The sequence below is a fragment of the Mustela erminea genome, chromosome 4 (assembly GCF_009829155.1).
Source record: "Mustela erminea isolate mMusErm1 chromosome 4, mMusErm1.Pri, whole genome shotgun sequence".
NCBI lineage: Eukaryota > Metazoa > Chordata > Mammalia > Carnivora > Mustelidae > Mustela > Mustela erminea.
Genome location: NC_045617.1, coordinates 133,924,875 through 133,944,588, shown reverse-complemented (window position 1 = coordinate 133,944,588; position 19,714 = coordinate 133,924,875). Strand labels below are relative to the sequence as shown.

Genomic DNA, 19,714 nt, shown 5'->3' with positions numbered 1-19,714 from the left:
CAAACACCCACAAGACTACTTCCAGATACTGTCACTTGGATTTTGTCTAAATAATTCCACATCTTAGCATTGGTTTTCCTGTATTGCGAGACGGAGGTGATCAAAAACAATGAGTTGACTGAAAAGTCTGAGCTTCGGTCCTCTCATGTAAAATGGGTAATAACAGCTCCATCCCTCTTATGAATACTGTAAGAATTGTATTAAATTGAATTATAGATTTGAGACTTGGGCTTGTTTTGCCTGAAAATTTTGAAGTTTCTTGGTAGAGACACTTGGAACCTACTTGTCTTTTGACATTTATCCTGGAAATCTTTCAACTAGAAAACATTGCCTTCTTTGTTGATCATGTTCATTAACAAGACATAGGCTAGGATCTTTGAGAGGGTATATGTCCCCCACCCTGCCAACTATGCCTTTTGTCTTTCAATTTTGGCAAGCTGTTAAACTAAGTTAAATATTCAGATTGTCTTAGTCTACCATTCTGCCAATGCAGGAGCCAAAGGCATTATATTTTATTTTCAGATTAGGTTCTATAAACACCTGGAAATTCTAGATGAGATATGAGCCAGTCGGTTTTAGATGCATTGGTAAACACTCAAGAGAGGAAAGGATATCCTTGATTATCAGAAATGAAGAGGAAATTGAAAACCAGACAGGGCAGTGAGTTAACTGGGGAGATCGATCTTGGGTACCTAAAGTTTTGGATTTCAATGACCATTCGGGAGGTGAGGCCTTGGACCCGTTTGGTATGGAGTTTTGAAGGAAAGTCTCCTGCATCAAACTAGGATATTCAAGACTAGCCCAAAAAGGATAGACTGGACAAAAAAATCTCCCCACTAATAGAGGGAAATAATAGGAAATTTCTCTTTTTTTAGGCTTTGTTTAAAATTTTATCTCTCCTATTAACCTAGCAATGTAAATCTTATAATGGAAAATATAAAGTAGTTGAAATTAAAAACTCGAAAGATACATTATATAGATTAAACCTTCTAAGTAGAGAGCTAATGGGCTGGAAGCCAGATTTGAAGACCTTGCCTGGACTGCACGAAAAGATAAGGAGATGAAAAAAGTGAATTGATTTGGAAAGAATTAGAAGAAAAGGTCTAACATGCAGCTTATAATCGTTCCAGAAACAGAGAATAGAGAAAAAGAGAGAATACATATACAAAGACATAACAGCTATCAATTTCCCAGACTTGCTGGAAAACCCAAACTCTCAGATTAAGGGAGCAAAAATTGTGAGCAGGACAAAGTAAAATCAATCCGTAGGTGGACACGTAGTGATGAAGCAGCAGATTGAAGTAGTGAGGACTGAAGAAAACTGAACAATACATTCAGGGGCCTGAGAGAAAATTTAAGAAGATAGTTACCTAACTCTATCATTCAAGAGTTGGCATAGTTTTGACTAAGAATATTAAATTAACTTCCTAAAGCTGCTATAAGGACCATAAACTAAGTGGCTCAAAACAAAGAATTTTATTGTCTCACAATTCTGGAGGCCAGAAGTTTGAAGCCAAGATGTCAGTAGGACCTTTGCTGTCTCTGACGGTGCTGGGGAAGAACTGTCCTGTGCCTCTCTCCCAGCTTCAGGTGTTCCATGGCAGTGGATACATCCCTCTGATCATTTGTCTTCATGTGGCCCTCTCCCTGTGTGTCTTTTTTTCTTTTCTTTTTCTCTTTTCTTTCTTTTTTTTTTTTTTCAAGATTTATTTATTTATTTGACAGAGAGAGACACAGTGAGGGAGGGAACACAGGCAGGGGGAGTGGGAGAGGGAGAAGCGGGCTTCCCACCCAGCAGGGAGCCCGATGCACAGGCCCCCATCCCAGGGTCCTGGGATCATGACCTGAGCTGAAGGCAGAAGCTTAATGACTGAGTCACGTAGGATCCCACTCTCCCTGTGTGTCTTCGCATCCTCTTCCCTCTGTGTGTATTTGTCTTTGTGTCTAGATTTCCCCTTTTTGTAAGGACACTGGTCATAATAGGTTAGGACCCAACCTAATGACCTCATCTTGGTTAAATCAACAAAGATCTTATTTCCAAATCCTGTCACATTCTGAGATTCTGGGAGTTAGGATTTTAATATCTCTTCTTTCAGGGGACACAATTCAACCCATAGCATTATAGCCTTCTTAAGAACTTGCTAAAAGAACTAAAAAGAAATATCTTCTAAGAGCAAGGAAGAAAGAAAGGACTAATGCCATCTCGATTTATTCTTTTGAATCTTCTATATTTGAAATATTTTATAATTTTCCAAGGGAATATTAAATAAACACTATGGCTTTTCTATTCAATTTAATAAAATATTAGGCAATGAAGAGCTTTTGAATAGCAGAAGAAAGAACAAATGATTGTATAATTTGTACAATTAAATGATTATTTCTCCAACTAATGAACTCAAAATTTAATCAAAATTAAAACTAAGACATCTCTATTTTCACAAGATATGTACACCGCAGTTGGAAAACACTGATTGAAACCAGTCATATATGTGTGGCTTTTTGTTTATAATTATAAAGATGAAAACTACAGAAAACCATGACATAAGGAAAATCTTATTATAAGAAAATTGGACTGTTCCTTTGAAAATTTGATAAAAATTACACTTTCTTCAGTTGTACTTGGTTTCTAATATTCTAATTTTCTAATCTATGCAGATAAGTAGATATGGAATCTTTAGTGCTGCATGGAAAATTGAAATAGAAAATATACTAAACTACTTTTTAAAAGTTAAAGTCACATATTAAGAATTATGATGGTTACGATAACTGTTTTCACATTATCATTTAAAATATGTCATTATTCAAAGATGATATTTAAATATGAAAATTAAAAATATTATCGTACTTTGGCAATAGTACCTGAGCCGAGAAAACAGTTTGTTAATATTACATAAAAGTGCTATGCTTATAATTCTTTTTCATTGGGTACAGGGATTGACCAACTTAAAAAAAGAGGATACAAATAATAGGTTCAAGAAGCAAAACCAGCAAAATTCAGGCAAAGAACATTGATTAATGAATTAAACAAAGAGTTCTGAAAGGTCATGTGCTGAAGTTGGGCTAGGTCTCAGGCAGCTCTAACAAACATGACCAGGCAGTCTGTGTGCAGCAGGTAACCCATGCTGACTCTGAATCTGCTGACATTATAGGGTTATTATTTCTGGAAGGATGTAGCATTCTGGAACAATTTCTCTAATGATTCCATTAAGACCATGGTTTCCTTCAATTTCTACTTACATATTTCATTGTTCACATTCCCCTACACCTCAAAGCAAAGAAAACCATGTCTTGGATTGAGGGTCTGTGTCACCAAGGGGGGGGGGTGGAAATCACTCAATTTTGATGGCCCTTAATCCCATTTGATTCGATAAGCACATCTGTTTTTTGAATCACATGCCAGTGTGAATGATGAAATTTTGTAAGTACTTGTTTAAAGGCAAAAAATAAAAATAGGGGACCAAGACCTGGTAGAATGGTGGTTAAGTGTGTGCTCTTTCTTGAACTGAATTTTGGTTCCAAAACCTACTTAGCAAAGTGACTTAGAGCAGTCACCCAATCTCCCTGTGCCTCTGTGATCTCCACATACAATAATCATCACAAGAAGCCCAAGCTTGTTGATTTTATGTTGTTATTTACCACCAATAGGGTGGTGGTCTAGGGTAAATGTTATGTAGTGCAGCTCAAGGCCAACATACTTCAAGGACTAAAGTATTTTAAAGTTAGGAGAAAATCAGCTCTAAAAAAAACAAAAACAACTAAACACCAAATATATACCTAAAACAAAGTTTTGGTTGATTAAAATACATCAGTATTTCTCTTCCTAATATGTCTATGATTCTATTGTTCGAAAGGATAAATGAGCGATTGTGAACAATATTTATATGTTAAGTCCCCCTTTTCTAAAACCAGTGAAGTGTTTTAGACCAAAGTAGAGTTCACGGTTTTCAATAATATTATGGCATTTAACCTCAAAAGCAATAAGTGAGGTAGACATTAATATTTCTATTTCACAGATGAGAGACTGCAATATGGAGAAATAATTCTAGTTACCTAAGATCTTAGCAGGGCAATGTTGGCAATGAAACCCTTGCTCTGTAACTCTGGATACCCAACTCTTTTCCACCTCCAAAAAGGGCTTTCCACTCACCCCAGGGGCATCACTAATGTTCTCTTGGTCATCATTAGTGAAAATGGTCTTTTCATCACTTCACTCTAACACTTCCCTTTTGAAACATTTGTTGACTTTCCATTGCTCTTAAGATAAATCACAAAGTCCTTGCCATGGATTCAAAGACCTAGCAATGTGGTTTCAGCCCCTGTCCACAGTCTTTACCCCTATTAAATAGAGCAAACTTCCCATTATGTACCCAAGCACATTCTTAGCTCAAGCTATACCTGAATTCCAGATACCTTACAAGTTTGGTGAGCCATTAGCCATTTGTTCCCAAAGTCAACTCCTACTTATTCTTCAAATCTCAACCTCAATCACTTTTGCTATTGTTTATACACATGAATGAGCTCCAACAAGATTTCATGTGTTTGAGGACAGAGGCCATACCATATTTATTGAGTGTCTTTCAGAGCATATAGTACTTGTACATAGGAGGCATTCAATAGACATTTCTAAAAAAGAAGGAAATGAAATGTGAAACTTTAGTTATAAGGATGTAATAAGTTTAAAGTAAATCTGGTTTTTCAAAACTGAGTACACGGAAATGTCAAGATAATCTTAAGAGTCAAATCTTGGTAACAGTAGCTTCTAAAATGGAAATAGATCTGTTGGAGAAGAAACAAATTAATTTGGAGGAAGAGAGATGATTTTCACATTACTTATAAATGGGGAGCCCATCACTGGTAATGACTAAGAACATAAATATCAATGTTTTAAGGTTTTACAATTTCATGTTTATTTTTTGTTGTCTCCCTTCCTTAGTATATACAAGCCATATTTTAGGTAGACATTTTCTAGAGAGAGAAGTGAGCTCATAAAGTCACATCCTTGAAGCATGATCATATTCAACAAAGCTCCTTTTCCAATGGAATGCCTTCTGAGAATTTCCAGAGTACTTAGACATGCATGAGGAGCTCCCTGAATGCACCTGTTCAATGTTATATTAACTTTGAACTTGATTATTTTAAAGACCAACCAGACATTTCTCCAGATTATATTTTGATATTTCTAAGTGAAAATAGTTCTATTGGCCTTTCTAATTATAGAATGCAATTACAAGCTCTTTATTAAGAAAATCATAGAATTTAAAAGGTATATGTACAAATCTAGCTTTCAGCAAGCATGCACTCCTGTTATGGAGCTATATTAACTGCATACACAGTTACCTTCCTTTTATTAGTCATTGTCTAACCAAAGTATTCTTTCACTGTGCAAATGAAAAGTATGTTTAGTAAGTAAATAAATAAACACTTCAACCTTAGGAAGAATTACAAGTAATAAAAGAGTTTTAAAAAAATATGAAAACCAGGCAAGTAGTTTCCTGAATTCACATTAGCTTGCTTGAATTATTGGAAATCTTTCATGTTTGGTGCTAATTCAGATGGAAGTTGCAAAGGTCACTGCAATGTACATGGCCAAATAGATTAATTTTATTTGTATTGTACAACATATTTTGCATATTTTTGTTCATCCATTCAGTTACCAATAACATGTTGGGGTAGATTAAAGATGGCCATAACTTCTTTGCTATTCCTTCTACTGAAAAACAAAATCTATGTTTCCTCCCCTTCACTCTGAGGGGGGAACAGTTTGTGACTGCTTAAACAATGGAATACAATAGAAGTGATGCTGTCAGTTTCTAGGTGTCAGTTCTGGGTTTGAAAGTCTTTAAAAGATTGGCAGCTTCACTTCCTGTCTTATTGGAAGCCATAGTCTTAGGTGCTTGAGATGCTATGTAAAATAATTCATAAAAATGTACTTTGCTAGACCAGAAGTTGAGGCCCTGTGACTGTAAGAGAGAGAGCTCCTGGGCAAGGCCTAGCTTTCTTTCTGTCTTTGCCAGTGTGCTTGGCATGTGAGAGAAGTCATCTTGGACACTCCAGTTCAGTCTAGCCACCAGTTAAACAGCATCCGGTGACCCCACCTGATGCTGTGATGCTGTATGGAGTAGGTGAGTCACTGTGCTCAATCATGCCTCTTTTTTTGACCCATAGAATTGGCACTAATTTTTGCAACAAAAAGTAACTGAAGAGCTTATTTATGTAATTCCTCATATGACCAAATACTATCTCAAGGGCTGGAGCACCCTCTCCTTAAATTGCATGGGTAGCTGTTACAAACTGAACCTTGTGTGCTTAAAGGGGGGGGGGTGTCATTTTATTTCCAAATTCAGCTTAGAATTACCAAGAAGGCATTTGGATCTTGTACAAAACGGGTCATCCTTTAGTTATGCCATGTACATATAGGAAGGTAGAAATGGCAGGTGAGGGTAAATAGAGAGGGCCCTGTTATGGACTGAAGTTTGCAGGCTGCCCCCCCGCCATTCATATGCTGAGGTCATAAATCCCAGCACCTCAGAAGGTGACTGTATTTGCAGATAAGGTCTTCAAAGAGGTTAATTATGTTGAAGTGAGGTCATGAGGGAGAGTCTTGATCCAATATGGGGCTGTCTTTTTAAAAAGGGGAGATTAAGAAATAGACATACACCAATGGAAGACTGATGTGAGGGAGACAAGCCAAGGAGAGAAGCCTCAGAAAAACTAACCTTGCCAGCACCTTGACCTTGGACTTCCAGCCTCCAGAGCTGTGAAAAAATCAATTTCTGGTTTTTAAGCCCACCCCATGGTGCTTTGCTTTGGCCATCCTAGAATATGAATCCAGGGGCCCATGAATAAGTGGTGACAGTGAATAGCCCCCCCCCTTTTTTTTCTTTTTTTCTAGTGGGAAAGAAGAAACAATGATAGATTTGAACCTTTTAGAATTCAGTATGTCAATCTGGCATCATTGAAACAAGTTCTGGCTCTCCTATTCCTCTGATGTAGCCACATTGTGTATAGGAGGGTTTGGGCTAATTGTGGGGCACACATAAGTACCTCAGAAGCTTCAGGGAAAACCTGACTTAGACTCCCCGTACTATCAGGCTATTTCATGTATCTATAGAATTTTAAGGTCTATCAACCAGTTAATATTTATACATCAGTGGGGCAAGGTATCATTATTATAGTAGTAGATGGACACCATTTTTGTTTTACTGGAGGGAAATCCAATATGAATAAAATAGCAACTTTTCAAACATGACATTTAATCCATGCATGTAAATCAAACTGAGAATCTATTATTCATTATTAAAAGGGGTGGCATATTTTTATTACACTGAGAATGAAACACAAATACTGTGAAAAATTTAGTGCCTCTTCTTGAAATTTTAAGACACTTATCATGCAGTCAGCTGGCTGGTACTGGCACTCATTTTAAAATATAGCCATGAAATTAATAAGTTTGAAGTTTTATGCCTGAAAAGAGGATGCTCAATTTCAGTGAAATAGGCAAATTTATTTTTTATTTAAGGCTTCCTAAATACTTAAGATGGTAAAGTACTCCAGTAATGTTCTGATTCCAATATGTATATGAAGAATATAGTTCATATTCTTGTCATTATTAGTCATGGCCACAGTGTTCTTCCCTGAAGTGCTTTCTGAAAACTGCATATATCAGAAACTGATTAAAATGACCTAAAGTATTAATTCTTAAAATATGATGAACCCAACATTTTGCAAGAGGTTATTTTCTATGTGACATTTAATATAAAAAAAATTGAAAAGATTTTAATAACTCATAGGAAGGAGCAGTTTTAGGAAAACTAGAACCTGAACATGATTACTTTTATTGGTTATTGATTATTACCATTAATAACAAATAATCTGGGAGTATATTATATTATACAGTTTTAGAAAGTTTTTCTTTATATTAGTTGGAGGAAGGTTTTTGTTTGTTTGTTTTTTGTCAGTGCTTGGAATGGTCAACTTCTGTTGGTCAAGAGGTCCCCCAGAGAACCTAGATAGCAAACAGCTTTACCTGAATGGCATGGATGGCCACTGACCATGCATCTTACTCTCAGCAATGATTGGTTCTGCTGAAGTCCAACACTTCAGGAAAACACTTAGTCTCACTGGCCTCAGTGTCCTCATCTGTACAATGGGAATATGATCCCTAATTCATAGGGATTTTGTGAGGAATAATTAATACGGTGTATAAATTACTGAGCATAGTGGTTTGCATGTAGGAAATAATTCTTTGCTATAACTATTTTTATCACTATAGTAATAATCTACTATATAGAATCTTCTCTGTTTTCCTCTGCGTTAGATTTCTCCAGCTCTTCAAAACATTCCTTCAAGAAATATTAGCTAATCCAGCCTTGATTTATTTCCTTGAAGATAGCTTGGTTTCCATTAAATTTATTTGATACTGTTTTGCCTGTACTCATTGCTATTGAGTGATGTGAGGGGTTTCAAGGCCTTCAGTGTGGAAATTCACTTGTATTACTGTACGTCATAGTCTCTGGAAGAATGGAAGAGTAAAATACAATTAACTGCCAGCAGTGTGTCAAGTTCTTCACTATATTCTTAATACTCACAATCAATGCAAACTTCTTGCAACCCAATGTATTATTAAACCCATTTTACAGATAAGAGAAACTGAGGTTTTAGAGATAAGGACTTACCCAGATGTCAAAAGCTGAAATTGCATGAATGTCATTGTGTGAATGACCCCACAGTCCAAACACTGAAGTTCACAATCCAGACTAAAGGAAGCAGCAAGAACTGATATCTCTAAAGTATTCATCAATTCATATTCCATTTCTTTGTATTTTTACCAAACTTATTTCTATTTTTGAAGCCAAGTTCCTCTCTCTTTTAGGGTTCCTCTTTGTCCTTTTGGAGGACAGATTTTTTATCATATAGTAAACTAACATTTGGGAATGAGGCTCTTACATTACATGACTTCGACAGTTGGTCATTTAATCTTAAGACTGTTTGGTAGCGCTAGAATATGAATTTCTTGGGAGTAGGAACATGGGACTATTTTGTTCACTGTTGTATCTCTAGCACCTAGAAATGTGGCTGTCTCAAATATCTCTAACATGAACAAATCTAAAAAATTCAGTCTCATTGCAGGCTTTAAATGGTCAACTATTGCCTGCCTCCTAGTTGATTTTTTTTTTTTTTAACTTTAAAAACATTCTGGTGTTTTATGCAGATTGACATTCTTTATTTTATTGCAAATGCTTTTGTAATGCCACAAATCTATCCTTGCCCTCTGTGTCTGCTCTCTACATCTGTTCACATCTGATGTATTCAGAGTTAAGAATGCCCTAGTTACCAAATAGTAGTTCTTGTTCACTTTGCATGCAATTCAACAATCAAATCATTTTGAATTCTCTAAAGAGGAGAAACTTGCTTCTATATTTGAACTCGCTCACATTCAGAGGAAATATGTTTTAGTATTTCAACATCTATACAAAATGCTTCACAATTACTTCTAAGACCCTAATTCTCGAATGAACACTGAGTGAAGTCACAAAGGGCTGAGTAGGGTCACAAGGTCACATGGCCTGTTCATTGCCAAGAAGAGAGCCAGTTATCTTTTCGCATTTATCGGCCTCATACATATACCAGGCTGTAGTCAGTGACTTTTCAACCGATGGGGCTCTCAAAGCTCATGGTGAAGGCAGGGAAATGATTTCTGTTCAAACAAAAGCATCATGAGCTCAAGGACCGTTGAAAAGTCTGTCTAGTAAACTGCAAATCGGATCACAGCAAGCCTCTGTTTATGATTTTCCAGTGGCTCTCCATGGCATTGAAAATAAAATCTAAATTCCTTACCTGGGCCTTCAGACTGCATGCGATCTCATCTCTATCCCCTTCTCTCATTTTATTTCATACTCCTTCCCTGCTCATGTGTTTCACTCCACTCCTTTCCAGTCTCTGAATACAACCAGCTCATTCTTGTTGCAGGGCCGTGGGATTGCTTGTGGCTTCCTGCCTAGGAGGGCTCCTCCCTTCACTGTGATGTGGCTGGTCTCAGGTTAACTCTCCCTTTCTTCAACTAGATGTTCTTAACGGAATAGCTCCTCTGGTCCCTTTCCAGTACATCACTATTTTATCTTGATTATTTCCAACATCAGTAGTGATAAGTCAGAGCATTTGTTACTATTAAAATTGTCTTATTTGGCTATTCACCATCCCTTCCTGCTCTAGAGAGTAGCTCAAAGAGAAAAGGAAGTTTCTTTGTCTTCATTCCATTTTTTTTATCCTCAGTGCCCAAAATGGTACAATATGGGCATTTAATAAAATGTCTGTGAATGAATGATTGAATGAATGGAAGGAAGTGGTAAAGTGGGATATCATTTTTGATATAGTCAGATCAACAATTTAGTAGCTGGGAAAACGTGAGTGTATCATTACTTTCCTAATTGTTTTTCCATCACCTGTAAAATGGGCTAATATTGATGCTGTAATAGGATTGACATGTAGATCAAATGTGATCATGTGTACGTAAGAGTTTTGTAAAATAGGAAATGCTGCCCAGGTATTACTGTTATGAGTAGATATCTTTGGTGTGAAGTGGGTGGCCCAAAGGAAAAACGTTGATTAGCAATCATTGCCAAAAGTTTCTCCTTTCCAAATGATATATTTGCCTGTTTCTTGTAAAACCATTTGTGGTTAATTTGTTGGTCTTTGATCTAATCATGCTGCAGATGTTCAGGAATGCCATCTTTTTGTGCATTGAGGCTCAGTCACAGGGGCTTGGAAAAGTAATGGGCTGTGCCCAATTTTTCCCCAATGTGTTCAACTCTCAGGGACAATGAAGGGAAAATTTATCTTTTGCCTAACAAGGAGAAACTGAAAAGAAAATTCAACTTTTTGTTTTCACAGTAAAAAAAAAAGGGGGGGGTATAGAAATCCCAGAACTGAATTTTCTAAATTAAAATATTCAATTAGATTTTGCCATCTCCCTAGAGTGAAATATTCTTAGTTGAACATTTGAGGAGCATGTGAAGAGATGAGTTATGACATATTGAGGTTGAGGTCAGGTAATGGAATTTCAATATAATGAGATGACATGCCATATATTTCCTCTTGATTTCAGTCATGTTTGATAGAAAAAGGGGGAAAGGTCATATTTTTTAGCCCGTAATTATTCAGGTATGAATCAGTTTGATTTTAGACAGAAATGTGGTTGCCCTAAGCTGTGTAAGTCATATGATTAAGGACACACAAACCTGTCTTATCTTTGTGTCCATATTGGATGGTGATACTCGAAGTATGACCTGATGAACCACTTGAATTACCTTTACCTTGGTATACTTGTTAAAATTCATATTCTCAAGCCTCACCCCATGTAACTGATTCAAGGATGAGAATGAGCCTGGAAATCTGCATTTTTGATAAGCACCCTTGGATAACTCTTACACAAATTAATCTTGGGGGACTAGGGGTCTAGATCCTTGAGGATGCCATTGTATGTTTATCGATGTTCCTCAAATGGTTATGTTAGTTGTTGAGAAATCCAAAAATTAGATTCAGGGTCTGTAGGTTTTGAGAGATCATGGAATTGAACACCCTTTTCAGGAAGATTGCTCTGAATGACTAATTTGCAAGCTGTCTGGTGAATCTAGACCTTCAGGAAGACCCGCTCATTAAGGATCCTGGAGAATGGAGTTTTATTGCAGTAAAACTGTTTTTTCTTGGTAAGCCCATGTCTACTTTCAATGGCTGAACTCAGAGTAAGCAATTTAAGAGAGAACAGGCTGAAGTACATGGAGGAAGAGCCGTAGATTCTCAGTGTGTAGGGATCAAGAAGAGAAGTAAATAGGGTAGAGAAGAAAGACTATGGGCTTCTTCTCCATGAAGCCAAGGTAGGCTTTCTGATGCTGCACCTCCTACATTCAGGAAGCATAAGAGCATGAATGGTGCTGCAGTAGATTGCCAAGTCAGAAACCAGCTCCACTCTCTGCATCTCTTTTCAGTGTGGCTTGATGCTCGGTCTTTTTGTCTGATTTGTGTCATTCATAAAAATGGAGTTAATAACAAAATCTACTTCATAGAATTATGGTGGTGATTGAGTTGACAAGGATAAAGTGATTTAAAAGGTACCTTGTTTTTTGTAAACTTTCAACAAATGTTCACTTTTGATAGACTACCTTTTAGGATTAAGGAAAACAAACAAAAAACCAATTTTCTTTAGAAAAAACAGGGACCTGGAATGACTACATTTGCACAGGAGAGAGCATGGTATTCCAATGGTGTAGAAAGTAAGATTTTTCTCTCAGAAGCTATGACAGTAATAGCTGTCACCACCCTCTGTCCTTGATCCTTAGTCCAAGATAAGTTTCCAAGAATAATTACTTTCTTTTATCCCACAACAGAAAGACTGGGGATTAGAGCTAATTTGTCTATTTATTTATCTTGGCTGAGGGAATGGAGAGGCAAATAATGGTACTATAAAACTCTCACTGGATAACCTAGATTACTCTGTGCTGTGGCATCAATTCCCACTCATCTGTCCAGAGCTGTCTGTCTCAGAAAGAACATTTTGTGATTTCTACTGCAAATTAAGTGTATTTATTTACTTCCTGGACTCCCCTTATTCCTTAGAATGGTAGTCATGGAAGACACCGTTTAGTTTATCACCCTTCTATATACCTGCCACCTTCCCTTTGTCACCGCTGTCATCCCCTTTCCTCCAAACCCCAAGTACTACCAGCAGCATTTAATAAATGGTGAAATGAAATCCGGAGATGATAGGATTCCTACTTAAGTGAGAAACTGGGATTTGACCTCATGTTTATTTAATGTCAAAGCCCATGCTTTTTTTTTAAAATATTTTTTATTTATTTGACAGACAGAGATCACAAGTAGGCGGAGAGGCAGGCAGAGAGAGAAGGGGAAGCAGGGTCTCCACTGAGCAGAGAGCCCAATGTGGGGTTCAATCCCAGGACCCTGAGACCATGACCTGAGCCTAAGGCAGACACTGAGCCACCCAGGCACCCCAAAGCTCTTGCTTTTAACCACTAAGATATATAGTTTCTCTTTTAAAGCAGGGTAGTAATTAAAGAAAATGGGAATGAACAATTAGGATTCAAGTAATCTATACATAAAGTCAAGAGAACCATTTAAGATGCATTTAGAAAAATCAGAATTGAAGCCATGTGTGAGCAGCACCATGGTAGACTTACCGGAAACAATTTAAGCATTATGGAGTATTCTGCTTTATCTATGGAAGGACTGACTATATGAGTATTTACATGTTCCTCTAATATTGGCTTTGTCATGAATGTGACAAAAACCTCTATACCCTTGACTTAATCTCCAGTGACTTAGACCTGTGGCTCTGAGCTCTTTTGGCACAATAATCATCTTTATATAACACTTAAGACTAGATTTGAGGAGATACAAGGAAGGGCCAGAAAAGGAGTCTACACTAGCTTGGTTATTCTATAGTAACAAAAAATCCTCATGGCATCTCAGAGGCTTAATACAGTAGAAGCTTATTTTTCACTTAAGCTCTATGTCCACTCCAGGAAAGCAGAGGTTCCGTTGAACCCATTCTCACTCTGAGTCAAAGACTGTTTGAAAGAGCACCATCTGGAATGTCATTTGTCACTGTGGCAAAAGAGAACTCTCAAAGGTCTAGAACCAAGAATAAATGCTCCAGCCCGGAAGTGATACTTATTATGTTCACTTAAGGATCATTGGACAGAACCAGTCAAAGGTCCCACCCAACCACCATGGAGCTTGGAAGTACAATCCTGCCATACGCTTAGAAGGTGAAGAGCTAGAAATATTTAACCAACAGCATTAATGACATCATGACTTCTTAGGAGTGACTGGGAGCTTCCTAAAATTAGAACTGTTCTCACATGGTTTAACTTACCATATAAACTGGCAAACCTTCCATCAATGCAGGGTTCAGGTAGAGAATGAACAACTGTCTTTCATATTCTAGAACCAATTTCTAACTGAGCAAGGGATTGAATATAACACCTTTTCTCCATGATTTGTGTTGTATATATCATCAGAAATTTTATTAGATAATCTGTATTTCTCAACAAATTTCTAAAGATGCCCTTTTCTGATGTCATTGTGTATTTATAACTCTTTTCTTCCTATAATAATTATTTACTTTATGTTTAAGTGCTTTAAAATTCTTAGAAGAACTTAGTAATTGTTATGAAAACACATTAAGTCTCCTAGCCCATATCTGGGCCCCACCTGCCTGTACTTCTGCTTGAGGACCTGTAGATTAGAAATCATTATCTCAAAGTATTATTTAAACTGAACAATATTCAAATATCAAACAATATTCAAATATCAAAATTCCTTGAGGCATAAGTCTGACTTATAATGAGCAGAATTTGGGAAGAAGGATTTCCTGATAAAGAGGTTCTTATGAGCCTCTGTGTGTGTGTGTGATGGGCAGATGTTCAAGACAATAATTTTGACAGTACTTAATATGTATGTATATGCATTATATATTTTAATATGTGCAAGTTTAATAGGAAATAATACAAGAAACTTAGATTGTGGTGAGGCTGCATTAGGGTTTTAAAGTGATGCTAAGGAATTACAAATTATATGGTAAATATAAAGTGATAAGATGTCAGTTATGCAAGAAACAGCTTACCAAGAAGCAAAAAGTGGAGGGTTTTCTTAACCAAAGTTTCTGGAAACCTTTTGTTCAGTGCCAGAGAGAAGAGTAACTATATGACCAGAATAATACAGTACAAAAAGAAAGAAAGGAAGAAAGAAAAAAAGAAAGAAGAAAGAAAAAGTTTTCCATATGATATAAATATTTTTATATTATACTCAGGACTTCACAATAAAGAAATATGGATACTTGACCAAGTATGACCCTTTCTTTGACAGCCAATAATAAACTTTCCTGTTACCTATTATAGATGGTGCTGTATTTTTAAGATTTTTTATCTTTGATATTTAACAGTTAGACTATGATAAGCCTAAGTGTTATTTGCATATTATTTTGTTTTGTTAGGATTTTCTTAGCTTCCTTGGTTTTGTGGGTTGATGTCTTTCATCAATATTGGTAAATTCTCAGTGATCATCTTTTCAAAATTTTTTCTCTGTAACCATTGTCTCTCCCTTTTTCCTTCAGGACTCCAATTACGTGTATTCATTATTGTCCCAAAGGTTCTTACATGCTTGGATCTTGTTTTTTTTTTTTTTCTGTTTTTATTTATTTTATCTTTGTGTATATTTTTATTGATTTCTCATTGAGTTCATCTATTCTTTTCCTGGTATGTCCATTTCTACTGTCCACTCAATAAACTTTTCATTTCAAGTATTTTATGACTTTTTTTTGTTGTTCTAAACTTTTTACAAGTTCTCTCCTGGAGTTTCCTCCCTTCAATTATTTATTTCTATCTTTTCCTCTATTTTTAAAAATCCTAATTATGATTGTTTAATCGCTTTGTTAATTCTAACATCTGAGTCAGTTGTGGGTCAGTTTCCATTGGCTGTTATCTTTTGTCTAGACATCATATATTCCTGCTTCTGTGGGGGCAGACACAGTATATAAAGGACTTTTAAAGACTGAAGTAGAAAATATTTATCCTCCACTAAAAATCTGTTTCTGTCAGGCAGCTGGGGTGAGGGAATGATCTCTCTGATTAGAATTAAGCTAAGTGGGGGTTAAGTTATAGCTTTAGTTAGTTTTAATTCATCACTGTTTTTCAAAAGTCTTGAGAGATAAAATATTTCTCCTTCCAGTCTGGCTTGGTGTTCAAACACCATGTAACTAGGACTCTGCTGTGCTCCCCAGCCCTGCATCAGGACTTTTGTGCCACTGGAGATCTTTCTTGGACTCTCACCCTGGATCTAATTACTCATATGCTGCTGAGTTCTGGATACAAGTCCTAAGGTTGAGAGTTGGTATATAGTGAGGACTCACTGTACATCTGGGGGCTCCTATGTATTCAATATTCCACATTAGTCCAAGATTGCTCTATTTTTGACCAGTTTCTCCTTCTATCTGTAAAGTCTCTCACCCAATGACAGGTCTGCTCCCTCACCGGTTTCCTAAGATTAAAGCCCCCATTGAGTCTTAGTTCATATATGAAAGACTTATTCCTCTCTGAGATTTAGTTTCCCCTAAGTTTCTTTGTGTCCTCAGTTCCCCTGAGGGTTCAATAATATACATAAATGTGTAACTTAACTGGTGTTTTTCTTTATTATAATGGGAATTATGATAATTTATGATCATCTCCCTCACTAGCAGAAGCAGAAAGTCTTCTGGTTTTTAAAGTTAAATTTAATTTTTTAAAGATTATATTTATTCACTTGAAAAACAATGAAAGAAGGAAAGAGCACAAGTAGGGAAAGCATCAGAGGGAGGAGAGAAAGCAGGCTCCCAACTGAACAGGGAGCCTGATGATGTGGGGCTCAATTCCAGGACCTGTGATCATGATTTGAGTCTAAGGAAGATGTTTAACTGATTGAACCACGCAGGTGCCCCATGGGCCTTCTGTTTTTGAAATCACTTTGTTAATTTTTTTCTGATTATAAAAATAATAATCCTTTTCAAAATTCCAGAAAGTCAAGAAGATTGAAGAATACTTTATCAATATGCATTTTTGTCATTTTGAAAGACTATCCTAATCGTCTCTGTTTTGCTTCACTTTCATACTATTTGGTACCCAAGTGGAAAGAACTTTACTTTCTTTTCCAATTTTTCATGCAACCTTCAGCCTTCAGAATTCTTGTTTGCTTCTTGGATTTTGCTTGTTCATTACTCTCCTTTCCCGTGCACATTCTGTTTCATCCTATGTCACCCACTGAACTTAAGCTCTGTAGTGTCTCTGCCTTCAAAAAGTAGGCTCTTCTTGATACTAAGAAAATTAGGGACATTGTGACCCCCCAGCCACCAAGACTCTCATGATGAGATGGCAGTGGTAGTTGGCAGAGACCAGTACATTTATTTCCCTCATTATATAGCATTCAATTACATTATATAACATTCAATCCCTCATTATATAGCATTCAATTCAATTATGCTCATGGAAATATTACATCATAAGACAGCTGTGGAAGTATTCAGGTTTATGGAAAGGATCCTCTGAGAGACACAATGAAACTTAGTGATCCTTTGTTGCCAAAGAGGAAAAGAATGAGTCCCCAGCTACACATTACAGAGCAACCAATCTCTCCTATGATACACGGTGAGGGAAAAACACTGGAAGATTAAATAAGATAAGACAACTATTGTCACATAAAGTAAATTCTTTTATTTGATAACATATAGCTCTTATCTTGCTTTTCAATCAATACCACTGACTAGATTTTGTCATGTTCATATACTATGGTTTTTTTTTTTTTTTTCCAGCAGTCAGGATAGTTGCATGTGACTCTTCTATATTGTGAAATAGGTTGCAGTGGAGTTTCCTTTTGTGCATGAGAATTGGCTTCTTATTTACATGGTTACAGCAGTCATGAGCTAACCTGGTGGTTATAGGTTATGTCTGGTAGCCTTGAACAGTTGTTCCTCATATGCAAAATGATACTGGTATTTTACATTTTTACAGATGAATTTTTACTTTGATATGTTCTTTTCTTCTTTATTAAATAAACTGTAATCTAACTCATCTTGGAAATAGTTTGGATAGAGTCTTCAGATAATAATAATAATATTAATAATTATGTGCATTTCATGTTTTTATGAACGTTTTTATACTTATTGTCCAGCCTGATATTTGTATCAATTTTGTGAAGAATTGCTTATCCCCTGGTCTTTTATTTGTTTTATTTTGTAAACTTCATTTACTTATTCTAGACAGCACAGATGGGAGGGTGATGGGGAGAGGGAGAGAGAATTTCAAGCAGACTCCGAGCTGAGTGGGGAACCCGATGTGGGGTATGATCTCACCACCCTGAGATTATGATTTGAGCTGAAAACGAGAGTCTGACACTTAACCGTCTGTGCCACCCAGGTGTCCCTCCTGGTCATTTATCAGTGAGGAGACTTGAGTACATCAAAACCTTGATACAAAAACCAGAAGTGATAACCTGTGACCACAGAAACTTAACAATAGAATTGGGTCAGTATGGCTCAAATTCTTACTTTATCTACTTTGAACATATCACTGAGTCAGATCAGGTTAGTACAAGGCGGGTGCTTCTAAAGTCAGGGATGAGAATAGATAAAATTATTGTAATGACCTCAGTTCAGCTTTATTTTTAAATGATGATCCAAACCAGGTTTCTGACTCAATTCTTCCTCTTCCTCTTTCTCATTTAGGTTTTATTTTCCTATCACAAAGGTTACTCACAGCCAAATAGCCAAATGAAAAGTATGGCTTGATTAAGAATCTCTTTTGTCAGTAATTTGTGTCTAATGTTTTTAGCTTTCCCATGGGCTGTTGTAGAAAATGGTAAATCTGGTTTAAATGAAACCTGATCCTGTTAATGGTTTAATAGCAGCTGCCACAGGGTTATGGTATTTTTCAACAGATGCTTCTGTTTCATTTTAAACATAAACTAAGTCTTAGAATATTTACATAAATCATATAAAATATGCCTATGCACTTTTGGATAAATTTATAAAATAATCTTAAGCAAGTATTTATCTTTGCCCATTTATAATTAGTCACATAGAATTTTAAAATGAAACTAAAGCTTATACTCTATTTAAAAAAAAAAAGGAGTTTTCATGTCTTGCACTTCTCTAAAATTCTTTTTTTTTTTTTTTTAAGATTTTATTTATTCATTTTGAGAGCAAGAGAGTGAGAGCAAGGGGAGGGGTAGAAGGAGAGGGAGAAGAAGATTCTCCTCTGAGCAGGGAGCCTGATGCAGGTCTTGATTCCAGGACTCTGGGCTCATGACCTGAGTAGAAGGCAGATGCTTAAATGACTGAATCACTCAGGTGTCCCCTAAATTTCTTTTTTAAAAGGCCAAAGCACAGTCTCCATCTCTACAACAGGGGACCTGAAAAGATGGTTTGGTCAATCTGATCATTTCATCCGTCCTTATGCCTAACACTGTTTATCGAACATTGACAGGTTGCTTATACAGTGACGTGCATTATAATGTCAACTGAAATAAACAGGATAGTCACAGAATTAAACGGGACACTATTTTTCTTTCAAGAGGTAGACCTTTCAATAGTAATGCAAGCTATCAATATGACTAGGAATAGTTTCTCTGGAGTGCAATAGTTTGTTTAACCACCTTTTGAAAAAGCATCTCTTTGATGTCAAGCACTTGTGCTGGGTGCATGAACACTACAAAGATGAGTGACAGGCAAGTAGAACCATGATGGTGACAATTGATAGAAACTGTTATACAATAGAAGGGCCAGCTCAAGTAAAAAGGACTCAAATACAGTCTCTGGTGTTAGGTAACAGATTACAAGTTTGATTCCCAAAGACCATAGTGCCGAATCTGGAACGGGCAGGGTCAAATTTGTCTTGTTGCTTGGGTCCCATTTTCATAGCAGTGTGTTTGCTCAATTACTTTGAACTGGAAAGGTTATTCATGTAAATGCATCCGAGAGTGAATTTTTCTTTAATTTTTTTTTTATTTGTGTGTAGTTGACACACATGTTCCATCAGTTTCAGGTGTATATAACATAGTGATCTGACAAGTGTAAACATTGTGCTGTGCTCACTATAGGTATAGCTACTATCTGCCACAATACAACACTATTACAATATCATTGTTTTTATTCCTTATGCTGTACCTTTTC

The 19,714-nt window shown here is 36.4% G+C and overlaps 1 protein-coding gene across 1 annotated transcript in view; it reads left to right on the top strand.

Annotated features, from left to right (window-relative positions):
* OFCC1 (orofacial cleft 1 candidate 1) overlaps window positions 1-19,714 on the top strand; it is a gene marked incomplete at its 5' end in the record, with an annotated part of 303,058 nt that overhangs the window by 84,577 nt on the left and 198,767 nt on the right. The gene's annotated exons all lie outside the window — the stretch shown is intronic.